Source organism: Macadamia integrifolia, unplaced genomic scaffold (genome assembly GCF_013358625.1).
Source record: "Macadamia integrifolia cultivar HAES 741 unplaced genomic scaffold, SCU_Mint_v3 scaffold870, whole genome shotgun sequence".
NCBI lineage: Eukaryota > Viridiplantae > Streptophyta > Magnoliopsida > Proteales > Proteaceae > Macadamia > Macadamia integrifolia.
In genome coordinates, this window is record NW_024870565.1 from 225,338 (window position 1) to 232,216 (window position 6,879).

General features: G+C 35.1%; 1 pseudogene; it reads right to left on the reverse strand.

Moving 5' to 3' along the window:
• Positions 1 to 2,380: 2,380 nt before the first annotated feature.
• On the reverse strand, positions 2,381 to 6,354 carry LOC122070278 (annotated as a pseudogene).
• Between the last annotated feature and the right edge of the window lie 525 nt (positions 6,355 to 6,879).

Consider the following 6,879-nt stretch of genomic DNA (forward strand, 5'->3'; position numbering starts at 1 on the left):
AAAGGCACACCAATTTCCAGAACCCTAAAATCCCTAAATCCCAAGTTCAAAAACCCTAAATCCCAATCAAAACCATATAACACAAGTTCTGAAGTATCGTTTAACATGTTCAAAACCCTAAACTCCCAATCGGAACCATATAGTGCAGATCATGTTAAACCCACTCTCCGATTTCAAACTTCAGATTTCAGAACCATATAGCACAATTTCAAAAACCCTAACTCTCCCATGGTTTCTTAAGGAAGAAGACGATAATAAGGGTTGAAGGCAAACAGATCATCTCCATTGGCCAAGGGTATTTTGTGGTTTAATGCAATTTTGTAACACATGATTCCTCACTTAACGGTTTCTCACTCACAGTCAAGGTATGGTTGATAGAATCTACAACTTAAGAGGGGAGAATTTATAATTATAAACTTAGCAGGGGAGGGTTGTGTAAGAGATGAAACATTCAGGGGAGGGGAGTGTAATTCACTCTAATATTTAACTTAAAATATTATAACCATGTCCATTCCATTTATTTAAATGTAAATGCAATCCTTCAAATCATAATTATAAATTCATTAACAACTTTAATTTAGCTCTCACTAACTCTTTGTATGGTAAAGTAAGTTTAGCTCCCACTAACTCTTTGTATGGTAAAGTATGATTTCATGGAAATTATGATAAATAGCAATATCTCATAATGTGTTTGGGCTAAAAAAACAATTTATGTGGCCCCCAAAACATCATGCATAAGCAAGCCCACAAAGTCCCTAATAAAAATCATGGATCTACAACAAGAAGTCACACTTGTTTCCCACAGAGAATAACCCTATTTGTAACCTTAAACATTAAATGCTTTGATGCTATAATAAAATTTAATTAATAACATGTGGGTCCCATAAGCGCTCACCACCCAAGATTATAATATCCACTATGGGTTGAATTTTAACAATTCTTAAAATAAAGCCCAAAATAGAATCCAAAAGCAAATTGAAAACTTTTCTTTTTTTTAATGTAAAAATGTAATATTGGTTTTACCCCTGAAACTACGGGCTTGTGTTGAGCCAGAAGATAGGTTTAAAAAAAAAAAAAAAAAGCCCAAAAGGACCATAAGTTTGAAAACAAAAACTTATTTTTTTAACTTGAAACATATAACCCAAACCCATGATGTTATTAATTTAAATTCATGACTTTAAAATCTATTTTTCAAAGGAAAAAATCCCATAAACTCAAAGTCCACTAAGCCAATTAGAAAAAATCCATACCTATTAAAACAGACTAATGTGTCATTTCATATAGGGTATCTTAAAACTCTATCAACTTTTGTTGTATTTTTTAATCAAGCACTTGACACATGGCCTGTGTGCTATTCGACCTTGGTTGGGTAGTCTATAAACTTCCTAGTCACAACAAGGTGGCCACCTATCCGAAGGAATGAGTCCTCAGCCTATGCCGCGGGAGAGGCAGGCCCCTTACGAGCCTCAAGGCCTTGGATTGCCATGCGCACAGGAGAAGGTAAGGGAGTTCGAGGGGGGTAAGGGAAGGCTCAAGAAAGGGGCTTCAAGGGCCATGTAGATGGAAATTAGGGACTTACACGCATTGGTTGCTCTTAGTCACATGGTTTGTGTGTATGAGCCAAAAATTGAATTTCTTTTTTATCAAAATCTTATATTCAATAGGAATGTAAAGAAACCCGTATATGAGTCTAAGCCCCCAATCTCCATTACTTGGTCTCCTCTATTAACACAAAAACAAAGAAATCTCTTCGAAATAAAACACAATTTTTTTTCATACTGTGACTTTGTTTATAATAGGAAGGTAATCACCATAGGGCCAAAGGTTACCAGGAAGACAAATGGAAGGAAAAAGTGCCAAAGGCTCGGTTTTGCTGGGTTGACTTGGAAAAGGCACACACAGCTCCAGTCGGTTTTGCTCTCCTATTGGAGCTGGAACACTTGTTGACAAATATTTTTTGTGTATAAAATAGGACTGACTTTAGGGGTCTTAAAATTTAAGGCACACGTGGCCATGGAACATAAACGTTGTTTTGCAAATTTTCTTTAACTCTTTTTATTTTCTGTCAAATAAATAAAAAAAAGACTTGCAAAAGGCCATGAAAATTTAATTTTATATTATTTTTTAATTAAAATAACCATTATTTCAAAAATCGTGAATCGAAAGAAGTCTACAACTGACAAATACTATTCATGAACATTATTCATCCTTTATATATATATATATATATATATATATTAAATAATCAAAACAAACATTGTTCATAACAGTGTTCACAAAAATAAATTTTGTTTGTATTAAACATTGTACTATGCGCAAGAAGTAATTGATATAGCTTGAATATAATATGTAAACTTCTCAATAAAACAAGGACAAAAAATACTAGCCCACAACACAGACATGGTTGGGCCCCTCAAAGAAGCATTTGTCTTTGAAGCCCCAAGGTACATAGGTCATTTTTCTATTGTTAGGAAGCAAGACCATGAGGCAAAGAAAATCACTGCTCTTCTTTGATAATCTTCCTTGATTTTCTTTGATGAGAATTTTCAGAGGTACCCAAAGACGTAACATCACTCCGACCTGCTTCTGAATCTCTGGTTGATCAATCCATGGATGTTGTTGTGGACTCCACAGTTCTTTTCTTGGCACTTCTTGATGTCACCTCACTTTCAATCAGTGAATTTTTATGTCTACTACTAACCGATGGTGTCGCAACACTACGTGACATTCCACTCCTTGAGTGTGGGCTTCTCTGTGTGCGACTATTGGATGGAGTTGCCGTGGGATATGATGAATAGGAAGAAGTCCCAGATCTCTGACTCAATCGGCTTGGATAATTAGAAACAGGTTTCTCCAACTCTGTAGGTTCTGGGTAATGTACTAAAGAAACCCGTCATGAAATCTTTCCAACTGCACAAGACAAAAACTATGCATAAACCTCATTCCACAATATGAGCCCAAATTTTGATCACAAAAATATGTTCTTTATTGGTGATTAAGGAGATATAACATAATGCATTTGCAAAAATTATATTCATCCAAAAAACACATAATGCAATAAACTAAAAAAATTAAAATTACCTAAAGCCCCATTTGCAAAGTGAAATAAAACAAAAATTTCTCTAGTATCTTAAAGTGATATGAAAAAGAGAAGGGCAAAGGTAGGCTAGATGCCCAATCCCATCATGGAATCTATAGGCGGCATAACTAGTTATGCCATGCGGCAATTCTGGTGGACCAAAAATATGGAGACAGGTAAACCCAAAGATCCCCTACTCACATGTTTAAGTTTCATCCAAAAGGGAGTTGGCACTGAGACTTCTCCAGATAAATTCATAGCCATCCAAATTATAAATATAATATAAAAAATAAAAAGTACACATTATATATTATTGATTAAGCCAATGACTATTTATGATTCCATATTGAATCACCAAGTCGCAAATAAAGCAATTGAATGAATCAAAGACTGCAGAGAGTGTGTACAATAAAACATGGCAGGGTATCATGACTGACCTTGAGTCTTGACAAATCACAAATCCATATATTTCTTAGACAATCAAAGATTGGAGTAGCCACATCATCATTCGGCATGGCACTAGGAGTGTTGTCTAGATAATCCATGCTTAATGAGCCATTTTGATGTAGATAAGTCACTTGGGTTTATTTTATTGCAAATAAGCCTTGGGTTGTGTTATGTATGTATTAGGCCTTTGATCCTATGGGTTTTCTTTGAAATTGACCACTTTAATAGGCCTAAAATATGGGTAGAAGATAGGAAAACAAGATTTTATTCATTAGTTTAATTAGTTGCTATTTAATTCAATAAAGATCCATTAGGCATTAGTTGGTTGTAAAGTTCTATATGGACTAGTAGTTAGTTAGTCCTACTCCATGTTGGAGTCATAGAGTCAAGTCCTAGTCCTATTTTGAATTCCTAGTTGTAGTAAGAGTGTCTAGTCCTATTGGAGAAACTAGCTCCTAGTTGTAGTAGGAGTGTCTAGTCCTATTGAGAAACTAGCTCCTAGTATTAGTATGATTATAAACTTTCCCTCTATAACTAGAGAGGCATATGTACCATTATTGGAAAGATTTGAATGAAAGAAAGTTTGCATTTATGAAAAAAATTTTGCAACTAAATGCTTAGAACAACTAAGATAGATGTGGGTGAGAAGCCCAGGCTGAGATAGCCACTTTCTTTATTCTCTTTCACCCTTCTCAACCCCCCATCTATTTTATTATTCTTTTTTTATTTTATTTGTTGTAACATTCAAGAGATATAATTTAGATTCTGATAAAAGTCTGCAAAAATCAGAACTGATCAGCAATCCTAGTGGGAATAGGAGAGAGCTCGATCTCCTCTCTTTCTTTCTTCTGTACTCTGTTTAGCCAGGTCTTCAATCAGGGTATTTTAGGTCTCATAAGGGTCCCACGATCCTTACTTAGTCACTATTGGAAGCATTCAGCTACTGTTATTGAAGGTTCTTCTCAGTTTTCTCTCTTAGGTTAGAAAATCAAGAAAGCTTGTAACTTCACAACCAGCCATCAAAATCCTCTCAAGTTCGGGGGTTTTTGTACTCTCCCTGGGGACTATCTACGCCCAAGAGTGCAACTCAATCGGACTCTTACAGCCCTGGTCGCACCTCTCTCGCTCCAGCTCTATAACAGGTCTTTCTCTCTCCTATCGGGTTAGATTTTGGGCTGGTTTTGCTCCTATATGGGTATTGTATCATTGGGGATTTATTTGATGGCATTATTTCTTTGTTTCTTACTGCTATTTGTATTGTTTGGGATTATAAATTGCGGAGTTAGTTACTTGTAATCTACTCTTGCATTACATTCAGCCTATCTTTAGCCAAAAGGAAAACATAACAAAATTTTTAGTAGTGTATTTGGTTGAAAGTAAAGTTGATTCATGGGATAACAAGTAGCGACCATGACATAGACAAAAAATAAGTTTCAGTTGTATTTGTTAAGAAATTAAAAAGTCATTTTGAGGAAAACATTCCCCACCCAACCACCCCCCCCCCAAAAAAAAGAAAGAACGCAAAGGAAACTCTTTTTTAATGTAAAATGGATTGTTTTGTTTCACTTTTGACTATTTACACTCACTTTCGTTTACTTGTCTCATTCTACTTCACCAAAGAAAGCTTTTTTTCCTTTTTTTTTTTTTTTTTTTGGGTGGGTAAATAATTTAATAACAAGGGAAAGGGGGGAGGGGGAATATACAAAGCCAATAGGCACCGAACTGTACAAGGCAAGGAAAAAGAACCCTAAAGAGCAAGTGGGGGAGATCAAAATAGACAAATGCAAGCCCCAGGACAACTATAAGCCTGCTCCTTGAGGGGTCAGAAACCAAACCATGGGGGGATCTACTAAGCTTAGATGAGACGTCAAAGTAGATGCATTCCAAATCTAGTCAAAGGATCTAGAGTTGGAAGTCAATCTACGAAGACTACGACCCATCCAGAGAGGATTGATGGAGGCACAAAAAACGAGTTTTCCAATAGTATCACATATCAATTTAACACTAAAAGTATCGATCCAGATTCATTCTCTCACTAGAGGGCAGCGAAATGATACCACACCCATTGTGAAACCCAAAAACCCACCCCTTTGATGCCAATGTGTGCCCCCTCATTGGCCGTCGTGATGGGGCAGGGGCCACATGACCGAGAAGCATTTATTTCCTCAAAATAAATATAAATGAACATTAAAAATTATGTATGAACATAAACAACCAAAACTAAATAAACAAATAAGAGTGCACCAATGCTTACCAACTTTCGACTTTGATGGAGAGGATAGGAAAACTGTAGCATCTGGTTCTTGTGCTGCAAAGCTAACCAATTTGTATGATTTTCCTGCCATGATTCAATAACATTAAACCATGGTTTACAATTATTAAAGAATTCTAAGGCATGTATGTTAAATAGAAAAAGATTACTATTTTTAGAAAATAAATAGACAAAAATACTCTGAAAAAATCTTTTATTTCTTCCATTTTGCTATTGTAGATGAACAGTAATTACCAGAGGAACTCTCAAAACTGCCTAACCGTCCATCATGATGCAGGTTGAGTGATAACTCTTGCCCATCGAAATCCGGAGGCTACACACCCAACAATTCAATGGAGTGAGTACAATGCCAAGTAAATACGACATTCACGAAGAATGGCATTACTGATTTCAATAACATTCACAGAAAAATAAATGCAATCATAAAGGAAACTTTTACTTGATTAATCGGCCATTCAATGAGCCAAAGGTCAGTTGAATCTGTCAAAGAGATGTCAACAAGAGGGCCCTTGGCATCCACTTGAAATTCTGCTGGAGGCTTGTACCCCTCTTCCATAGTACTCATTTGCACTAGTTTCACCCCACCAACAGAATTACCGCAAATATTTAAAAAGCAAATGTAAGTTAAATTTTTTTATTAGAAAAAGAAAGAAAAATTACGCAATATTAACATACAATTTATTTACTTTCAAGAAACTTTTGAGCAATATAGTACATGCAAATATTTAAAAATAAAAAATTAAGTTAAATTTTTTTTATTAAAAAAAGGAAGAAAAAATATTCCAATATTAACGTACAATTTATTTATTTTTCAAGGAACTTTTGAGCAATTTGCATTACTACAATACATAAATTAGGGTTTAACTAGACTTTGCAATCAATGCTTACTAGAAGGGAATAACCTATAGTTATAAAATGAGTAATAAGGAATCCAAAATATGCAAATTTAAATTAAGGTTGGAAAATTTTTATCTAAGAGTACATGAACACCATGAAGTGAATGAAGATGTGGAGCAAAAGCCCAGTTATAGAAATACAGAAACTAGTGTTTTTGATAGATAAGAAACCCCCATGCTAATAA